The sequence below is a fragment of the Vicugna pacos genome, chromosome 11 (genome assembly GCF_048564905.1).
Source record: "Vicugna pacos chromosome 11, VicPac4, whole genome shotgun sequence".
In the NCBI taxonomy this organism is placed as follows: domain Eukaryota; kingdom Metazoa; phylum Chordata; class Mammalia; order Artiodactyla; family Camelidae; genus Vicugna; species Vicugna pacos.
Genome location: NC_132997.1, coordinates 89,872,203 through 89,893,479, shown reverse-complemented (window position 1 = coordinate 89,893,479; position 21,277 = coordinate 89,872,203). Strand labels below are relative to the sequence as shown.

Below are 21,277 nucleotides of genomic sequence, written 5' to 3'. Positions count from 1 at the left end.
AATGGGAATTGACAGTAGTCTATAAACAATTGCTTATAGGATCTGGGGCATGCCAGTTAGAGATCACCAAGGCCAGGGGAGGCCAGCTTGCCTCCTTGAAACTAGAAATAAGCCCCAAACAGAGTCCTTCTTGGTCAACACTAAACTGAAACCTAAAAAGAATGGAGCACAGCCAAGGTAGCTGACCCTGTGCGAGGTTCTCCGCTAGGAGACAGACGCTGACTGTGGCTTCTATCTGCATGGTGGAGGCATGGAGGACCGAGAAAGCCAAATACCATCTGAAACAAACAAAAAGTATTTTCAGCAGAGGACTGCTGGGAATAGGGGGGTCTCCTCGTCCATAAAGCAGAGATGATAATAGTACCTCCTACAAATAGGGCGTTGTGAGAGCACAGTGAGGTGATGCATGAAAGGGCTCAGCACAGAGCCTGGCACCAGTGCTCAATAAAAGCGATCCAGTGTCCACAGTATTAGTACTCTTGAGGCTCACTCTTTGGTGGCATTGGGCCTAAGGATATTAAATCTATTCTGAAACTGGCCCTCCCATCGGCAGGGCGGGAGCCTGCAATCTCACCGCTGGGCCCCGAGTTGGCCAGTTTCAATAACGTGATTAGTCATTTTTCATTCCTGAGATGTCTGCCCATGGGTGGGTGCATGTGTGCATGTGCGAGTGCGTATGTGCCTTTCAGAGCAGGGGAAAATCCATATTCTCTCTCTTCTGACCGAATTAATCAAATAAATCTTCTGTAAGGAGCTGCTAAATGAATCACAGATGGCTCTGCCCTTTTACAGGTTGCAGAAAGCACCCGTTACAGTTCTTTTAATTTATCAGAGGAAAAAAGATGCCCTTGTGTGCCCCTTCCCGCTTGCAATAATAATCAGAACCAGTCTATTTTCCAAGGGTCCGAGACTCATTTTCAAAAAATGTGTATCAATAGATGTAACAGCGGGAAGATTATTTTGCCAAGTTCCAGCCTCCAGCACAGCAAAGGTGCCCTGGCTGGGGAGAGCGTTTATAAAACCACATTTAATAAAAGAGAGTGTTATATTAAGTATGTTTGCTAGTGTATTTAAGCATATGGTTTCCATATCAGGGGTAAAGATGGCAAACACATGCTTTACCTTCTTTCTAACCTTTCCTAGAGACGTCCTTTCTAGGGGGTGGTGGGATGGGAGGATTTGGGGTGGATATGAGTGAGTGTGTGTTGTTTTGTTTTGCTTTTTACAACTCTGGCTCACAGGGGAAAGCACTGAAGAATGTTCAAGAAAACATGGGAAGACTCTCTGGCTCTTCTATTTATGAAATTAGCCCAAGAAACTTGCTTTGCTTACCTTCTTCGATTGGCCCAACATTCTCCCGGCTCTACCTTGCCTCCTCCGAGGTGTTGGGGGCTGGTTGACTTTAAAGTGTGAATCAACTTCAGCTGTAAAGAACTTGAGCTCCTGGATTTTAAACGTATACCCTTTGGTAAAGCAAGAGCTCCGAGGATGGCTGTGGCTTTGTGTCCATGAATCCCTGTTTAACCAGTGAGCTATCCAGCTCAGGCATTCATCTACCCAGAGATCCCCTTTTGGTATTTGGGTTGGGTATCAGGGATTTTACCTCTTTCCTTTAGGTCAGAGGCAACGGGCTGCGGCCCTATAGGACTGGGGTCCCCAGAAAGGTAGCCAGGAAGGTCTCCAGAGCCCACCCACCTAAGACAGTTAAAACAATACCCCCATTCTGAGACAGTCCCGGAAGCCAAAATGCAAAACTAGGAAGGGAACTGGGTCGGGGCATCTGCGGTGAGGCCGCCTTGCCCACCCCCACCAGCCCAAACAGATTTGCCTGAGCGAGTTATAAATCTACTGGTACCATTTCTTTTTCGTCACTTGCCTAATCCTGTGCCCTTCGTTTCATGTGCTGTAATTATTAACATCTGCTTTCTGAGCCTGGACCGCATGGAGTTTGCAAAGGCAGTTTTCAGTCCAGAACAATGGTGACAGCTGTTTCATTTAGCCTAGGGCCAGCACTTCCTGTTCAGTCTACATCTGCCCTCCTGTGTCCAATTTCTGATGCGGGGTTTTCTGTTTTGTTTTCTGAGTTTTTTTTTTTCTTCCTTCATCTGACCTTACTATATGTTTAAGAGGAATTTCTAACTTAGCACTCCAGCTAGTATTTCTAGCACATATGCTTATTAGATTGGCAACAGCCAGAGAGAGATAGAAGAAAGCAAGGATTGTCTCCAGCAGCTAATATGGTGGAGGGCACAGGCAGAAAGGAGGGCTGACTAGGAACCCAGGCAAGCAAGCTCTAAGGAAATTCCTGGGTCTTGAAGTTGAGGGATAGGCTGACCTCTCTGGAAGCTAGACACAGGAAAAATGGGCTTAGCTCATCTGTTCCCCTGACCTGGTGTCATCTCCACAGCTTCTTTGGCAAGAGGTCATTCAAACATACCTCGGAGGAAACCGTGTTTCTAGGTGGCCACCAACACGTAGGGACCCTTCTTTGGGAAACAAGCAAGCTCGTCAGGTGGCCCCAGATTCAGTTTTTTCCCACTGAATCTCCAGCAGTGTGATACAAATCCTTTCTAATTTGTACAGAGAGGTCCACAGGGTGGGGAAAGGAAGTGCTGTGGGTAGGGGAATAAAGGAATCCAGCCTTAGATGATCTGCCTGACCCCTTTTAGTATACATGGCTGTGTGTGACTAAAGCGAATGGAGGAGCCCCGTTCCTGCCCTTCCATCCACCCCACCTATGCCCAGTTCCATCTGATCCATGCCTGGGCTTCCCAGCTCTGCTGTCTTCAGATGTCAAGTTACTACCTGAGACCTCACCACAAGGGCTGGGCTAGAGACTTCGAGATTTGTGTAAGCTTCCCCCAGCCACTGCTGGATATTTATCGCCAAACAGGGAAAAACCCAGTCTCTGCATGGATAAGAATATAAGGATGTTGAAGTGTCCTGTGGACGCACAAGGTACAGCGAGGGAGCCCCGGCCCGTGATCACGCACCTCGACATCCCGAGTCTGTATCTCTGCTTCTCGCGGGATTTTGAGTCCGTGTCTCTACGTCTCGCAGGGTCTCGAGTCTGTGTCTGTGCATCTTGCGGGATCTCGAGTCTGTGTCCGTGCCTCTCGCGGGATCTCGAGTCTGTGTCCGTGCCTCTCGCGGGATCTCGAGTCTGTGTCCGTGCCTCTCGCGGGATCTCGAGTCTGTGTCCGTGCCTCTCGCGGGATCTCGAGTCTGTGTCCGTGCCTCTCGCGGGATCTCAGGGCGTGGGGATGGGCAGGGCTCCTGGAGATCCGATGCCCACCACAGCGTCCGTATGTTCCTTAACAGATGAAGAAACTGAGCTCCAGGGACAGAAAGTGCCTGTTCTGCAGCCGTAGCTTGGTGCTTGATGCTGTGGACAAAGAAGCAAAGGAAGGTAAATCTGTGTATTTTCTAGGAGTTTGAGCATCTTTCCTGTTGCTATACCAAATGTCTCGGTGAATCTCAGACGCTCTGCACCCTTCTCGGTGGCTCCCATGAAAACAGCTCGAGACCCCTCTCCCAGCTGGGAACAATGAGGCGAGTTCGGGAGACCCCAGCCTGGCTGTCAGTACCTGAGACCCGGTTCAGGACCGATTCCTTTGGCTGCAAGTGGAGAGCTGAACCCAGCAGTCTTGAGAAAAGCGTTCATGCTGACTTGACACCTAGGGGTCACGGAGGTTCCTGGCAGCTGGTGGAGGCCCCGTGTCTTTGCAGGAGCAAGCAGGCATAAGGTAGAGCTCAGGTGTGAAAAAGATGCAGCTGAGCGGTCCCTTCTCCCCCACCTTCACCGCCAGGTGTGCCGAATGGGGAGGAGAGACCCAGGACTCCCTATGCTTGCTTGCAGCCCAGAGCCTGGGGCGCTGAGAGGCTAACCCAAGCAGGCATGGGGGTCACAGGGACTATCCCTAAACTCTGGAATCGAAGGAGCTGATTGTCCAAAGGAGGCTGGGGCCTGTACCCCTTTGCCCTGCGGGAGAGCCCGGTCTACCCCCTTCCCTGCCCCCACTCAGTCTCCCTGCCTCCCCCCTACCCCCTCCTCTCTCTCTCTCACTCCTTTTCTTCTTAAAGTTAATTGCAACTTTTTTCTCAGCGCCCTGATCTGGATAAGCCACATCTCATTAGAAAAAGATTTAGCTGGAGCCAAAGCAGGCTGGAGAAGGAATCCCTAATCAACAGAGAAAAGATTTGGGTGTAATTGCTCTCTCCCGCCATTCTGCCCCCCTCCCGCCTCCAATCTTTCTCTGCTCATTAATCTGAAAAGAAAGTCGCAGTTGAACGTCTTGGTGTTCAAGTGCCTGCTGCTGCTGCAAACAAATCGAAGTGCTTCGGGGTTTTCTTTCGTGGGGGCGTCTGTACGGAGGGCTTTGGCTGTTGCGTGTAGGAGTAAAGCGTTTTATTGTTGGGGGGGAGTATGAAGCGTCTTGGTGTGTGTGCGCAAAGTGCCTTGGTTGTGGGGAATGTGTGAGTGCGTGTGTGTGAAGCTTTGGTTTTTGGTGTGAGTAAATGAAGTGCTTTGACTATTGAGACGGTGTGTGAAGCTCTTTTATTATTAAGGGGTGTGTGTGTGAAGCCCATTGGTTGTTGGGTACATGTGTGTAAAGAGCTTTGGTTGTTGGAGTATCTGTGTTTATGGGTGTGGGATATGGTTTGGGGGTGTGGGAGGCAACCCTTCAGTTGTTGGTATGTGGCTGTGAAGTGGTTTGGTTGTTAAGGGGTGCAGTGTAGCCCTTCGGTTGCGTGTGTGTGTGTGGTGCTTTGTTGGGGGCATCTATGTTCATTCACATGCACTAGTAGCCTCTTTGGTGTTTTCCTTTTGCTCCAGCTAAATCCCAACCAATGCTTACATGGTGACACATGGAAGATGAATTTAGGAGCAAACCATCTCCCCAGGTCTTCAAACATTCAGCAGTGAAAAAACACAGCATTTTCATGCTCTTCCTTCAAAATCTGGACATTTTGGGTTAGGGAGACGGCCAAGGCGGGTGGCCTATGTAATTGGTAGGGAGAGGGGAGGGTATTTTAGTTTATTTTTATTGAACCAGTATTGCATGCTCAAAAAGAAGAAAGCCGTAAGACACACTCCTGGTGTAATGTGAATGTTACAGGGGGCTAGTGGTGAGAAGTCCACCTCTCTCTCACCCCTCGTTTACTCCTCAGCCGACTTCAGGAAGGAGCTCTCACAGAGGAGGACATGATGCTAAGAGAGGTTGGGTAACTTGCTGAGGTCACACAGCAGGTAGCAGAGTCAGAATCTGAATCCAGGCCCACTGAAGGCAGAGCTGTGGCCCTCAGCACTGCCTTCCAGAAGAAAGGAAGGAACTGTGTGGGAGCTGGGGGTGAAGGGAGAGTGGGTGAGTTCCCTCTACTCCGAGAGCCGTTAGAGAGCCCAGGCCCCTGTGTCTGAGCTACCCCACCTGCATTTCCCACTTTGTCTCAGCCCGGGCTCTCAAGTCCCTCCTTGTCCTCATAGGCCACCCGCCTTGGCCGTCTCCCTAACCCTCAGTGACCACTGCTGTCAGGAGAACCCAGGCTCCGACCTCCCGTCCCAGCCGCCTGAGGATAAGGCCTGGCTTGAGCCTCTGTGTGTTTCTGTGAGCACAGCCTGTGTGCAGTCACAGCCCTGACACTGGAGAAGCATTGAATGTAAGTACTGGCCACAGAGGTAAGCTTCCTGGTAACGATGGGGTTTCAGGTCAGGACACAGAGTTGAGCTGGGTGTGACCAGGTGAGGTTCTGAGAGGGAGAGCAGGGACAGCGTCCAGGGGTCCCTGAGCCCCAGGACCACACAGGGCAGGGAAGACACAGACCCTCAGCTCTCCTACCGCCTCACCCCCCTCTCTTGGTCCTCGTTGGATCTTGGTCTGTTGTGCGGTGATTACAAACACTCCTGCCATACCAAGGACAAAACGGACAGGGATTTTTACAGAGAGAATGCAAAAGTCCTGTTTGTGATGCTGAAGGAAACTGATCTGGGAATTGATCTGGTTTTCAGAAGCACCCACTGATTGCTCAGAGCAGGGAGGTGCTGAGGATTTATCACATCCCACTGCTGAGCCTAAAAGCAGACCCTCCAGACCTGTCAGGGTCCTGGCAGATCATCTTCAGGCCACAGTGAAGACGATCCACCACAGACAAGGTATAAATACACAGACCCTTGAAACATGGAGCCATGTGCTCAGAACACTTTTCCAGGCCGCGAACAGTACAGTCCAACACCGCAGCTACCTGCCACATATGGCTAATGAGCATTTGAAACGTGGCCAGTCCAAATGGAGATGTGTCATCCGCACAAAATACACACCAGGTTTCTGGAGACTTGGTGGGGAATCACACGTGTGGTATCTCCTCGTAGTTGTAATCAGCTCTCCACAGTTGTGTACATTGCAATCAATTGTATATTGATTCGATGTTGAAATAATATTTTGAATATATTGGGCTAAGTGAAGTAAATTATGGAAATTATACATGGTGTGGGCATGTCAAGTGCTTTGGCACCTCTGCTTCCTTTACCTGTGTTTAATGTGGCTACTGGACAATTTTAAATTACCATGTGGCTTGCATTTGTGGCTTGTGTTATACTTGTGTTGGCCTAGAATATAACATACCCTTTCATGAATATTGTTACCCCGTTTTACCGATGAACCAACCAGCTCAGGTCGAAGGGCTTGGCCAAGGACACCAGGTGCATAAGCCTGACTCACATTCAGAGAGTGATCCTGGCTGGACAGTCTACTCCATGGTGAAACTCCTAAAACAAGAGATGTTGTTGTGACATGATCTCATGTGAAGTTTTAGTGCCAGTAAGGACTGAAGCCCATGTGGAATCTGGGGGAAATTAAATAAAAACCCATGACTCCGGGGATGAGGATCACCTGACATCAGCTAGAATGTTAAGGTTCAGGATAGTTTTTAGTGCATGATGCTTGGGCAGGCTTCTGGGTTCCCTGCGTGAACTTGAACCAGTTCCTGCTCTGGTCTTCAGTTTCTCTGTCTGAAGAGAAGGAGCTGGATTAAATGTTCTCTGAGGCCCATCAGGATCCATGGTGCCTTTCAGACTCCTCCCTCCCAGCACTTGGGAGTGAGCTTGAGAGCGTGTTGCTGGGTCCTGCGGCAAGTGACCCCCTCTTGTGTCATGTGTGAGATAAGGATAAGAACAGTGTGGTTGTCAGAGAGTTGCTCTGAGGATTAATGGGAGAATGCAGCTGATGCCCTCAGCACACAGGAAGCACCCAATACATGGTAGCTCTCATCAGTGTAGCAGTAACCAGGGTGACCAGCTGGCTTGGATAGTTCTGGGAGGGCAGACTCAGATTCACAAGCATTATCTGCCTTGGAGCCTCCCCCTAACCTGACACACTCAAACACTGAATTTGATCCAAGGCAGGATCACCTTGAACTTGGCTTTTGAAGGGTTTGTTACCACTGCATCTCAATTCCCTGATTGCATGGATAACAGAAGCACCCAGGAAGAGCACGGCTTGGCAGGGGCCCCAAGGATGGTATTGCAGAGGGAGACTTAAGGTTCTTGTAATAGAGCATCTTCCGACATGTTCAGAGGAAGAAGTGTTAGTTCTTAGCGTTATTTCTGTCCTTCGGGGATAGTGGTCAGTTGTTGCTTTTCCATCCATTGGAGAAGGGGTGCAGATCCGAGGCAGTAGGCTTTCTTCACCCCTATTTTCCCACCGTGGGAGGACGCAGACCTCAGTTCTTCTCAACAGCTGTTTTCATTATTTTTTTATCCTTGAACTGTGGGTAAACAGCCTCAGACAGTAGATAAAAGCTTTGTCAGCTCAGCAGCTCACCTCCTACATACAACCTCCTTCTCAAGAATGTGAGTCTGCGCTAGGAGTAAGCTGATTTTGGTTTGTCTCCTGGGTTGTTATCTTGCACCTTAACTGGGAGGAACCTTGAGTTCAGAGCGTCGGCTCCCAGCTGTTTCTGGCGTTCATCGGCTGCCATCTGCTGGGCGATCCTGGTATGACACGATCTCCTTGGCTGGCGGGCTAAGGGGTAAGGCGTTTCTTTCATTCAATCAGAATATACCTATTGAGCAGGAACTCTGTGCCAGGCATGGTTCTAGGCACTTGGGATTCATCTGTGAACAAAATATATAAATATCTCTGTTCTTCTGAAATTACATTCTTGGAGAGGGTAACTCGCAGTCAACAATAAAAATAATACATTAAGAATACTATAGGTGATTCATTATTGAATATAACTTGGGGAGCTCTTGCCTTTGATTTTCATGTGGTGCAAGTGCAGGTTCAGTGCTCTGTTCAGAACAAACGTCATAGTGACTTATAACTTTCAATACAAAGGAAATTTCCATGACAACAATAAAATACAACCCACTGACCAGGACAACCAGAGGCTTGTCCACACTGAGAATTCAGAGCATGTAAAAAATGCCTTCAGAATGACTGCTAAGGTATTACCATGAATGACAGGCTCTTAGGATCCCTTCGAGCAGCCATGGTGTGTGAAGCCGTTCTCAGGCTACAAGTTGTAATCTACATGATTCTATCTAAATTAATGCGTTTTATTAAGATAAATATACTTAAGTTTTCAAGAAAAATAATATATGTTACAAAGTGATACATGCATGAAAAAAATGTAGAACATGTAAAGGGGATGGGAAGTGCTGACTGGGAAAGGTGAGTGGCAATTATAAATAGTTTTCAGGGTCAGCCTCATGGAGAAATTGACTTTTAAAGAAAGGCTTGATGAAAACAAAGGACTTTGCCATAGAGGAGTGTATCTGGCAGAATGGATGAGAGTGCAAAGGCCCTAGGGTAGAAATGTGCTCTGTGCCTTTGGGGAACATCAGGCAGGCCAGGGTGGTTAGAGAGAGTGGGAGGGAAGAGGAATCAAAAAGGTGATCAAAAAGAGGGAGAGGGGCTGAACAATGCAGGGTCTTGTGGGCCATTGTCTGAGGACTTCTTCTGCCTTGACTTGCTCGGGCTGCCACAGACTAGGTGGCTCACACAACATACACTTACTTCTCACAATTCTGGAGGCTGGGAAGTCTACCATCAAGGTACCAGCTGATCCAGTTTCTGGTAAGGACCCACTTTGGCTTGTCAAGGGCCAACTTCTCCTTGCTGTGTGCTCACATGGCCTTTCCTCAGCTCCCTTCTGTCTTCTTGTTCTTATGAGGCCACTAACCCCATCATGAGGGCCCCTTCCTTGTGACCAGATTTAACCCTAATTACCTCCCAAAGGCTCTATCTGTGATGGCCATCACAGTGAGGCTGAGGGCATCAACATATAAATGGGGTGGGGGACACAAACATTCAGTCCATAATACTGGCCTTAACTTCAGAGATGCCATTCCAGAGAGAGGCGGCTGGAACCCAAGCTGCAGCACGACAGTGGCGACATCCAGAAAATGCTCTCAGACACACAGTCACTCTGGGAACTCTCTTCATTCGTTCAGTAAATCCAGAAGTAAAATGAGAAAAAGAAAGACATGTCATGTGTTGAAGGCGATGTGTGGTGCGTGCGTGCGCAGTGAGTGTGTGCAGAGAATACGTGCGAGTGTTTTTGGTGTGGGTGTGGGTGTGAGCATGCGTGTGTAATGAATGCTAAGCACTCACTCAGTAGTTGATACTTTATTCTTTAATTTTGGCGCCTCCTCCAAACATGCAAAAACAGTTTGCTGCACAAGAGTGCTTTCTAAGTACCTGTTGACCAGGACAACTGTGCTTTCTGCCAGAGCCTCTCACCTTTCCTTCCCCATCCGGCTCAGCCCTGGGAGCTGTGACCAGGAAGGCTCTGTCCTCCTGGCACATTTCAGTACAACAGGCAGAACTTCCTCTCCCCTCCGTCCTGGGAATTCAGCTGGATGTCTTTCCTTCTGCCACCGCTGCTTCCCACCCTGCTTCTCAGGAGTGGAGCCCTCCCTTCACCTAGCCTCCTATGGAGGGTGCAGAGTTGGGTTAGACCTGCCACTCCCCCACCTGAAGAAGATGACCATCTCCTAGGTCACCAAAGTCATGACTAGACTCAGTTGCCCAGGGTAGAGAGGTGAGAAGCTCATGAGATCTGGAGGCAGACTATGTGCCTTTAAATCCTGTATTTACTGCTTCAAACCCAAGGTTTAGATGTTCTTTAATGTCTTTCAGCTTCTGTTCCAAAGGAAAAGTCAATACCCATCTCATAGAGGAGTTGAGGGGGCTAGAGGGGTCCATCATTCATGTCCTTGATTTACTGAGCACCTACTATGTGCACGGGGCTGTCCAAAGGCTCAAGAATGAACTCTCATGGAGTGTATATTCCAGTTGGATATACTGTTAACTGGTACTGTCAGAAGCAGGTGTTCAAGTTTCTGAAATACCTACGCAGTATACTCTCAGTTATTGAAATTTTATGCATGTGTGTGTACACACATACACACATATACATGCATATGTTTAAAGAATGGAAGATTCCAAAGGACAGGTACTGTATAATAGCATTTGTATTTGTTTAAAAAATATAAACCATGCTATATAAATATTTTTAACATGTATTAAAATAGCGATGCTATTAAAACATTTACCAAAACTATACATGCTAACAACTTCAGGATAATGTTCCCTGGTGAGAGAGAGAAGAGAATGGGATATGGAACTAGATGTTTAGCTACATCTATAACATTTTACTTCTCTCTCAAACCTGAAAAAATATGGCAAAATAATAACTTCTATTGAATATTTTAGATATTTTATTTCATATACTAAATACAAATTCTAAATTATGCATATTATTTCTGTATTACAGATCAGTTAAACTGAGCCTCAGTGAATTATTGCACCAAACAGGAAGCTGGTAATTGAAACTAAGTGTATCTAAATTTGAAGTCTTAGCTCGTTTCATTAAATCATACAACCTCTTGAATGTATGTTAATACGTAATTGGGTTCTATTTGCTAATATTTTGTTGAGGATTTATGCAACAAGATTTTGTTCAAGATCTAAGTTTATGAGAGATATTGGACTGTAGTTCTATTTTTTTATTATTAAACTTTATGTTTTAGAGTAGCTTTAGGTTCACAGCAAAATTGAGTGGTAGGTACCGAGAGTTCCCATATACCCCTTGCCCCTGACTCACCCCCAACTCCCATTATGGACATCTGACACCAAAGTGGTACATTTGTTACAATAGATGACCTACATTGGCACATCATTATCACCAAAGTGCATAGTTTACATTAGGGTTCACTCTTGGTGGTGTACATTCTATGGGTTCAAAGGTTTAGTGCCATGTATCCACCACTGTAGTATCATACAGAATCGTTTTACTGCCCTAAAAATTCTCTGTCCTGCCTATTCATTCCTTCCCCCAACTCCTGGCAACCACTGATCTTTTTACTGTCTTCATAGTTTTGCCTTTTCAAGAATGTCATAAAGTTGGAATCATACAATGTGTAGTCTTTTCGAATTGACTTCCTTCACTTAGTAATATACATTTAAGATTCCTCCAGGTCTTTTCATGGCTTGATAGCTCATTTTTTTTAAGCGCTGAATTATATTCCATTGTCTGGACTGAAGGATATCTTGGTTGCTTCCAAGTTCTGGTAGTCATGAATAAAGCTGCTGTAAACATCTATGTGCAAGTTCTTATGTGTGCATTGTCAGTGTTTTGGATTTGGGCCATTTCAGTAGATGTGTCATGGTGTCTCATTGTTTTAATTTGCGTTTCCTTGATGGCAAATGATAATGTAGAGCATAGTTTCATAAGTTTTTTGCCATTTGTATATCTTCTTTGGTGAGGTCTGTTCAGATCTTTTGCTAATTTTTAAATCAGATTGTTTTCTTATTGTTGAGTGTTAAGAGTTTTTTGTATTTTCAAATACTAATCCTTTATCAAATATGTCTTTTGTGAGTATTTTCTCCTAGTCTGCAGCTTGTCTTCTCATTCTCTTGACATTGCCTTTCATGGAGCAGAAGTTTTAAGTTTTAATAAAATCGAGCTTATCAATGATTTCTTCATGGATGATGCCCTTGATATTGTATCTAAAAAGTCTTTGCCATACCTGAGGTCACCTGGATTTTCTCTTATGTTAATTTGCTCTTCTTTTTCTAGTTTTCTAATGTGGAAGCTTAGATTATCAATTTTAGATATTTCTTCTTTTCTAACACATGCATTCAATGTTATAAATTTCCCTCTAAGCAGTTTTCACTGCATCCCACAAATTTTGATAAATTGCATTGTCATTTTCATTTAGTTAAAAAAATTTTTATATTTCTCTTGAGATTTCTTACTTGACCCGTGTGTTATTTACAAGTGTGTTGTTTAATCTCCAAGTGTTTGGGGAGTTTTCCAGCTGTCTATCTGTTATTAATTTCTAGTTTAATTCCACTGTGGTCCAAAAGCAGACATTGTATGACTCCCATTTCTTTTAAATTTGTTACAGTGTGTTTTATGGCCCAGAAGATGGTCTATCTTGGTGAATGTTCCATGAGAGCTTGAGAAGAATGTGTATTCTGCTGTTACTGGATGAGCTAGTGTATAAATGTCAACTGTATCCAGTTGAGCAAGGGTGCTGTTTACTTCAACTATGTCCTTACTGATTTTCTGCCTGCTGGATCTATTTCTGATAGCAGGATGTTAAAGTCTCCAACTGTAGTATTGGATTCTTCTTTTTCTCTTTACAGTTCAGTTTTTGCCTTGTGAATTTTGATGCTCTGTTGTTAGGCACATACACATTAAGAATTGTTATATCTTCTTGGAATAGTGACCCTTTTATCATTATGTAATACCCCTCTTTTATCCCTGATAAATTTCCTTGCTCTGAAATCTACTCTGCCTGAAATTAACATAGGTATTCCTACTTTCCTTTGATTAATGTTAGCGTGATGTATCTTTCTCCATCCCTTTACTTTTAATCCATATGTGTCTTTATATTTAAAGCGGGTTTCTTGCAGACAGCATTGGGTCTTTTTTTTCTTTTAATCCATTCTGACATTCTCTGTCTTTTAATTGGGATATTTAGATCATTGATGTTTAAAAAGATTACTGATATAATTGAATTAACATCTACCATATACGATACTGTTTTCTATTTGTTGTCCTTTTTCTTTGTTTCTGTTTTTGTCTTCCACAATTTTTCTACCTTTTGTGATTTTAATTGAGCATTTTTTAAGATTGATCTTCTCATTTCTTAGCATATCAATTATAAATTATACTTTTCTATAAAAACTCTTTTTTAAAAAAACTTTTAAAAACCGCCTTTTTAAATTATCTTTAAGAAAAAAACTGATTGCTCTTGAGTTTGCAATATGCATTTACAACTACTCCAAGTCACCTGCTTTCAAGTACTATACCACTTCACAGGTAGTGTAAATGCCTTATAACAACAACAGAAATAACATATAATAACCAAAAAAACCCCCCAAAATCCTAATTCTTCCCTCCTGTCTCTTATATCACTGCTGTAATTCAGTTCACTTATGCATAAGGATTCATAAGTGTCTATGTGTGTATATATGATTATATGTGCTTACATATATAACACATTGTTGCTATTATTTTGAACAAAACTTTCTGTTAGATCAACAAAGAATAAGAAAAACAAAAGTTTTTCTTTTACCTTCATTTATTCTTTCTCCAGTGCTTTTCCTTTCTGTATATAGATCCAAGTTTCTGATCTATATGATTTTTCTTCTCTCTAAAGAACTTTTGACATTTCTTGAAAGTCAGGTCTACTGGTAACAAATTCCCTCAATTTTTGTTTATCTGAGAAAGTTTTTATTTATCCTTCAGTTTTGATGGATAATTCCAAGAGTATAAAATTCTAGATTGGTGGGGTTTTTTTTCCTCTCAACATGTCAAAATACTTTACTCCATCCTCTTCCTTGCATGTTTTCTGAGAAGTTGGATATAATTCTTATCTTTGCTTCTTTATAAATAAGGTGTTTTCCCCCCTCAGCTTCTTTCAAGATTTTTTTCTTTATCTTTGATTTCTTGGATTTTGAATATGATATACCTGGGTATAGTTTTTTGTTGTTTGTTTGTTTTGGCATTTGCCCTACTTGATGTTCTTTGAGCTTCCTGGATCCGTGGAGTGATGTCTGACATCAATTTGGAGAAATTCCTAGTCATTGTTACTTCAAATATTGTTTCTGTTTCTTTCTCTCTTTCTTTTCCTTCTGGTATTTCCATTACACGTATATTCCATCTTTTCTAGTTGCCCCGCAGTTCTTGGATATCCTGTTTCATTTTTTTCCAGTCTTTTTCTCTTTGCTTTTTAGTTTTAGAAATTCTATTGAAATTTCAGAGGGTCTCTCCTCAACCATGTCCCTATTAATGAGCCCATCAAAAGCATACTTCATTTCTTTTACAGTGTTTTTGATCTCCAGCATTTTGACTCTTAGAATTTCTATCTCCCTGCTTGTACCATCTATCTGTTCTTACACATTGTCTACTTTTTCTTTTAAAACACTTTGCCTGTTAATCTTAGTTTTTAAAAATTCCTGGCCTGATAATTTAAACATTCATGCCATATCTGACTCAGGTGCTGATGCTTGACCAATTTCTTCAAACTATGTTTTTTTGCCTTTCAGTATGTCTTATAATTTTTAATTTTTGAAAGCCAGGCAGGATGTACTAGGGAAAAGGAACTGCTGTAAAGAGACATTTAGTAATGTACTGGTAAGGCATGGGGGCAGGGGGAGCATTCTTTAGTCCCACAATTGGGTCTCAATCTTTTGGTGAGTCTGTGCCCTGGCCTGTGAATTTCACCAATGCTTCTGTTCCTCCTCCCCAGCTTCAGTGGGACAGTATGGCTAGAGGGAGCTGGAGCTGGTATTTCCTTCCTTCACATGGAAGATTAAAGTAGGCTGGAGCTGAGTATTTCTCTTCACCTAGGTTTAATTAGGCTGTGATAAAACCCCAGTATGTTAGTCTCTAGTAAATAATTTTGATTGAGGGCAGGCTTGTTAAGAACTGAATTCTCTGGCACATTTCAAAATGATTCCTTTTTCCATCTCCCTGCTGGAGGCACAAGGGGATTTTTCTCCAGTATTCACTGTGAGATCCTAGTGGATGTCCTGGAGGTAAAACTCCCCAAACTATGGGGGCCCCTATGACTGGTTTCTGTGGAGAGTTTGACTCAGAGGCTCCACACTGAGCTTCCAACTATTTGTCAGTTGCAGTTCGGGCTTTCCTAGCCCTGCAGTGGTTTCCACAGAGGTTTCTGCTCTGGTAAGGTGTGAATCCCAGTATCCTCCTCTTTGTTTCTCCAATTTTGGGAGCAGGAATTTGCCTTGCGACCTCACTTGTCTGATGAATATAAGAAGAGTTGTTGACTTTTCAGTTTGTTAGCTTTTTATTAGGATGCACTGGTGACTTCTGAGCTCCATACATGTCAGACCAGAAACTGAAAGTCTCCTGGTTTTCTTTTCTTGTACTGTCTTTGGTTTTGGTATAACAGGGATACCAGCTTCATAAAATGACTTGGAAAGTGCTCTCTCTTCTGTTTTCTAGAAAAAATGATGTAAATTTTATGTTACTTCTCTAAATGTTTGGGAGAATTCTCCAGTGTGGAACTGAAGATTTCTTTTTCAGAACTTTTAAAATTACAGACTCAATTTTTTAAATGATTATAGAGCTATTCAGATTATCCATTTTATCTTGGTTGAGTTTTGGTAGTTTATGATATTTGAGGAATTGGTCCATTTCTTTCAAGTTGTTCAATTTATGAGCATAAAGTTGTTCAGTGTATTTGCTTATTACCTTTTAAATGCCTGCAGGAGCTGTAGTGACCCTTGTCTCATTTCTGATGTTGATTATCTATGTCTTCTTTTTATCTTTGTCAGTCTTGCTAGATGTTTATCAATTTTATTGATGTCGTTAAAGAATCAACTTTTTGTTTCATTGATTTTCTCCTGTTGTTTTCCTTTTTTAAACTTCAGTGATTTCCACTCCAACCTTGAACATTTCCTTCTGCTTTACTTTGGGTATAATTTTGTCCTGCTCTTCCTAGTTTCTTGAAGTAAGAAGTTAGATTTTTAAATTTGAGACATTTCTTCTTTTTTTTTTTTTTTTACTTTTTGGGTGGGGGAGTAATTAGGTTTATTTATTTATTTGTTTTTGGAGGAGGTCCTGGGGATTGAACCCAGGACCTCATGCATGCTAAGCATGCACTCTACCACTTGAGCTATTTGAGACATTTCCTCTTTTCTAATGTAGTAAGCATTTAATGTTATAGATTTCCCTCTTAGCTCTGCTTTAGCTGCACCCCACATATTTTGATGTTATGTTTTAATTTTCATTTAAGTTCTATGTATTTTTTGTAATTTCCTTTGAGATTCTCTCTTTGACTTATGAATTGTTTAGAAGTGTGCTGCTTAATTTCTAAGTGTTTGGAGATTTTCCTGTTGTCTTTCTGCTCGCTGAATTTTAATAACTGTCTCTGACAATATTTTATCTCCATGAGAACAGACTTTTTCCCTTTATTCTACCATTATATCACTAATGCTGGAAACAGGACAATAGTTTGTGCTCAAAAAATAAGGATGAGTGAATGATGGAAATATTTAACTTAAAAATCAATAAAGGGAAAACTGAAAGTTAAAAAGAGGGAGGGAGGCATCAGGACACTGACGGTAATTATCACTGGGTGGGGAAATAAGGGTGTATTTTATTTCTTTTCTTATCTTTCATATTTTTCAAATTCTCTGAAATAAGCATGTACTACTTTTATAATCAGGTAAAGGAATTATAAAAGTGGAAGTTACACTTTCTGATCACCTTCACTCCCTCCCTGCAGGTCATATCAGAATTTGAATTGCTGAAAAAGCTGAAGATGAGAGGCAGGGCCACAGAAAGACCGGGAAGAAGATTCCAGAGATGAACTGACCCAAACTTTCAGGAATACAGGTAAGGGCCCTGGTAGCCACTCACTTTTTTAAGTTTCTGAGATTGCTGCTGTGATAATTTATCATGAGGACCATGTCCATTTTGAGTCATAAAGGTCAACTTCATCCTTCTTTTCTCACGCTCCAGAGGCCCCTAGTGACCTTGTGAATTAATATTCATACCAAAAGATCTGGTTTGCCTTTGGAAGTAGACCCTCCATCTAAGTCCAGCCTTCAAAATTCCTTTGATGGTTTATTTTGAGGAAGCAGTATTGGCATTTGTTTTCAGGGTTCATGGTATGCAAAAGATTACAAAAAGTAAGAGGGAGCAGAGCGTAGACACTATCTTTTTAAAATATAATTATCTTTTACACCTTTAGTCATAGTCTGTTCATGTTTTTTCAAGGCAATTTCTTCAGGAAACTGAGTAGACAAGGCAATTTGATGGTGACCCCTGATGGCTAAGGTCACTCAGAGAGTTCTTAGGTATGGACAGTTTCTGAAAATAACTGAATATGCTTTTCTACTTTTGAAAACAATGCTGAGAACTTGGTTTAAATTTTTAAAATATTTTCATTCAACAAAGAGATTGCATAGAGGCTGGAAATTTTTTTCACCCTTTTCCACTTTTGAGGTGAAGTGACGTATGTCCACGAGTCTTGCTTTGGCTAATGAAATGTGTGCAAAAGTGACACTTTGGGCAAAAACCTCAGGCCAGGGTGTAATTCACTACACTCTCTTCCCTCTTCTGTTGTGGTTGTGGATATGTGTGTTAAAATGAAGCCATTCAGGGTCCCAGAGTCACCATGGCAGACAGAGCACCCCATGATGACCTGCAATGGACAGGTGGTGTGAACAGAAAGCATTCATTGTGTAACGTGGCTAAGGTCTGATGGTTGTTACTGCAACATAACAGACTATACTCACTAATGAGCACATGCGGGCACACTCACGCACACACACTTACTGAGTACCTATGTGTGCAAGGAAGGGGCCCAGGGCTGTGGGGGTGGGGAATTCAAGGTAAAATGCAATCTCTGTCCCCAAAGAGTTTACAAGCTGGTTTGGCAGAGAAGATATCAGACAGTGCAGAATAATAATGACCCAAGGGTGCGTAGTTCGAGAGCAAAATGAAAACAACTAGATGTTTGTGTAGCTGGAGCCAGAGAAGGACTTGGTCCGGTGGGGCCCGGGCGATGTAAGAACAGTCTGTCTCCTCTCGGCCCCTCCGCATTCGCACTCCACCCTTCTCCCCACGGCAAGTTTGGGCTCACCATGGCAAACCCTTCAGTGTTTAGACTTTCCCCTGTTTTCACATTTGAACCACTTTATGGGCTTCGGGAAATTCCTTGTAGCTCTTACATATCCCCATGTATTGTATCTATGTTGTGAAATTTTGACTGCCAGCTACATGTTGGTGCAACACAAGCAAAGGATTACTGTAACTGAGTTATTTTTAAAGTTAAAATGTAGTTTTATGTGCCTTTGGATTTTTATTGCTGAGTCCATATTTTATAGATACTGCATCAAATATGATCATTTGACTTTTTCCATTGGGGTTCCATTGTAAGCTGCGTAGGTCTATGTTTGGAAAAGTGTATTCCTACTTGGATTTTTTTTTTTAAAGTCTATTGTACTTTCCACAGCAGCCAACAATGCATTGTAAAGTGTAAAGACACAGGTTACTCCCAATGCTTTTGCAGAGACTGTGGGCTACACCACATAATGTTATTTGGAAATACGGGTATTTTTTGTACCGCACATAGTCGCATTACACAGGTATTTCATACAACACAATAAAAAGTAAATGTTAAAATTTAAAAAAAAAAAAACCTGTCTGCACTACGTTAGTAGGCTCCTCTCTCTCTGGCTCCTGATCAGGTTGGGTCAACAGGGGGATGGGGCGAGGACTTAGCAGAAGACTGGAGGCAGAGGGAGGGTGAAGCTGGAATATCGACTCCTCTGGCTGCCTTCTCGCAGCTTCTCACAGCTCTCACAGGCTGGCTGCACCCCTGGGCTGGAGGTCTCAGCTCCTGTCAAAATGACCCTCCCTACTCGACTGTCTCCTTCCAGATTCCCGCAAAGCCCTCTTCCCTCACCCCGCCCCCGCTTAGGCTCAGGGGTGGTAAGAGTCCCATAATCAGTGATTAAGCTCAGTATCCTCATTATCCCCTTTGGTTTCCTGATATCCTGCCCACACCTTTGTAAACGGTCTTTTTTTTTTTTTTTTAAGAAGACCTAAATTATCCTATTCGGAGCTTGCCATCTGTTTCCTGATAGACCCTGAACCAAATGATCCCGCTTTGGGGAGCCAGCCAGGGAACTGAAGTGACCGTGCTTTGTCTAATTATAGGGTCAGTTGGTAAAAGAAGCAGGACGCTTTTAAATGATCAGTTCTTCATTAAGAAATGAATTTGTACATTACTCTGCTTCCCCCACCCAAACTGGAAGATTCTGCTCCAAAGTGGAAACGGGTTGGAGTCAAAGCATTGGCCTCTTTGCACTTATGATGAGCGAGTGGGCCCCTCACAGCCTTTGTCTCACAAAGCCCTTTGCAAATGCTGGGGCCACAGGAGCCAACCAGGATGCCCTGTCACCTCCAAGGAGCTTCCCCATCCCCCCTTGGCTGGCAGAGTGTACACAGAATTCCAGCCACTGTTTTTGACTTGAACCTGAGGACAAAAGCCTAACTTCTAGCTGCTCAAGGATTCTAGCTGCTTTTGGGTTCCCACATATAGCATAGAGGTGCTTGGGAAAGAAACACCATCTCTTTGCCATAACCTTACCCACTGGGAGTTGTCCTGTGTCCTGCCCTGGGATTCTTGTTTCAAATTCACTGAATTTATTCATTTGTTAGTTGGTTTTTCATATGGGGAGTCAAAGGAGCCTTTGCAAGAGTTGGACTTGGGAGAGTTCTGGGCTCTGTTCTCTATTCCCCCACCCCCGTCAGCCCCTGCTCCTTAGCTGTACCCCACTCTGGAAGGTGCAGCCAGGAGGAGGCTGGTACCTGGAGCCCCGGCATTTCCCAAAGCAGCTGGAATGAGCAGATGCTGACTGCAGCTGCTGGGGCTGGACCCGGAGGGCAGGTCCGCTCGGGCATGCTAGGATATAAAGCTAGAGGAATGCAGGCAGTAGTTTGGAAGATTTAGGAGTTCTTAGGCTATCACCGGATTCTACTGTGTTGTCATTGACATACATTTGTATTCTCTCCTGAGCAGGTAAGAGGTGGGGAGAACAAAGGGAGTGCGTTCCCGCCTTGCCAGGTCTGCACAGCTGGGCAGATGAGAGATGCAGAGGAGGGGGTCGGGGATTGTCTGGGAGTCTGAGCATCCTGTTTCTCTTTGTGCGCCGGAGGGTGCACGCCAGGGCCTGTGGCAGTACTGCCGGGATGTAACTCACAGTAGCACAGCTTGTGCTAACAACTCCCTTGAAGTAAAAACATGCTTTTCAAGGAAACAAATACCGATTCAATCAGCAAACAGCAGAGATCTCTCATTATAATCATAAAGAAAGGCAGGGCTGTCGAGCAGCATAAGAGCTTCTGGAAAGGAGAGAGGAGATATTCTGGAAGGAAGGAGCAGGGAACAGAGCCCGGGCCCCGGCCACCCTCATCTTTTTGGTCAGATACTGGGAGCATCTTCTGGAGCAGGGGAGAAACAGCAGCTCCTAAATGCCAGCTGCTCTTCCAGAGGTGACCAGACTGTAGCTTCTCCATGGAAGTTGCCCTAAAGCAGGGCTCTCATGCTCTACTGTGCACAAATGGCCCCTGCAGATCTTGTTGAAATGCAGGTTCTGGTTCCGTAGATCTGGCCTGAGAGTTTGCACTCCTAACAAGCTCCTAGCTGAGGGTGATTTGGCTGGTCCACGGAACATACTGAGAATAAGTAACGAGGTGCAGGAAGGTGCTGACGGCTCAGTACCACTTCCCTTCCCTCCAGGCTATAAGAAAACAGAAGCAAGTGTAAATACCCAATTCAGCAGCCTGGGAAGTTGGATGAAATGACCCAAGCCTTGGCCTGGTGACCTAGCAGCTGCCCCAGGAGCTCCTTCTCCAAACTCCCCTGCGCTTGCTCCCAAGAGTGAGTGACGTGCAGGGGTTGGTTGGGGTCAGCTGTCCCCAGGAAAAGAGACCGGTCACCTGGCACAAGTGCGTGGGGCAGCTTACCTTTGTGGCTTTACCCCAGTCCTGGACATATGGGCCACAAAACTTGGCTGGCCACTCACTGACACTCATTTGTTCATTTCTTCACTACTTAGTGAGCTTCTAGTACCCCAGACACAGGGGTCCAGAGAGGAAGGAGCAGATGTGTCCTCCTGAAGCTTACTGGACTGCCAGCCCCTGGGAATGGACCCATTTCTCAAGGACATGTGGCTGATGGATAAGAAAACTGATGTTTATTTAGGATAATATTTGTACTAGT

The 21,277-nt window shown here is 44.0% G+C and overlaps 1 long non-coding RNA gene across 2 annotated transcripts in view; it reads left to right on the top strand.

Moving 5' to 3' along the window:
• Positions 1-3,277: 3,277 nt before the first annotated feature.
• The window catches only part of LOC107033187 (uncharacterized), a 53,132-nt gene continuing 35,132 nt past the window's right edge, over positions 3,278-21,277 (top strand). For both annotated transcript variants that reach the window (XR_012077615.1, XR_012077614.1), the window contains exons 1-2: positions 3,278-3,409; positions 16,769-16,878. This is a non-coding gene — a long non-coding RNA (uncharacterized lncRNA). The remainder of the gene's footprint in view (positions 3,410-16,768; positions 16,879-21,277) is intronic.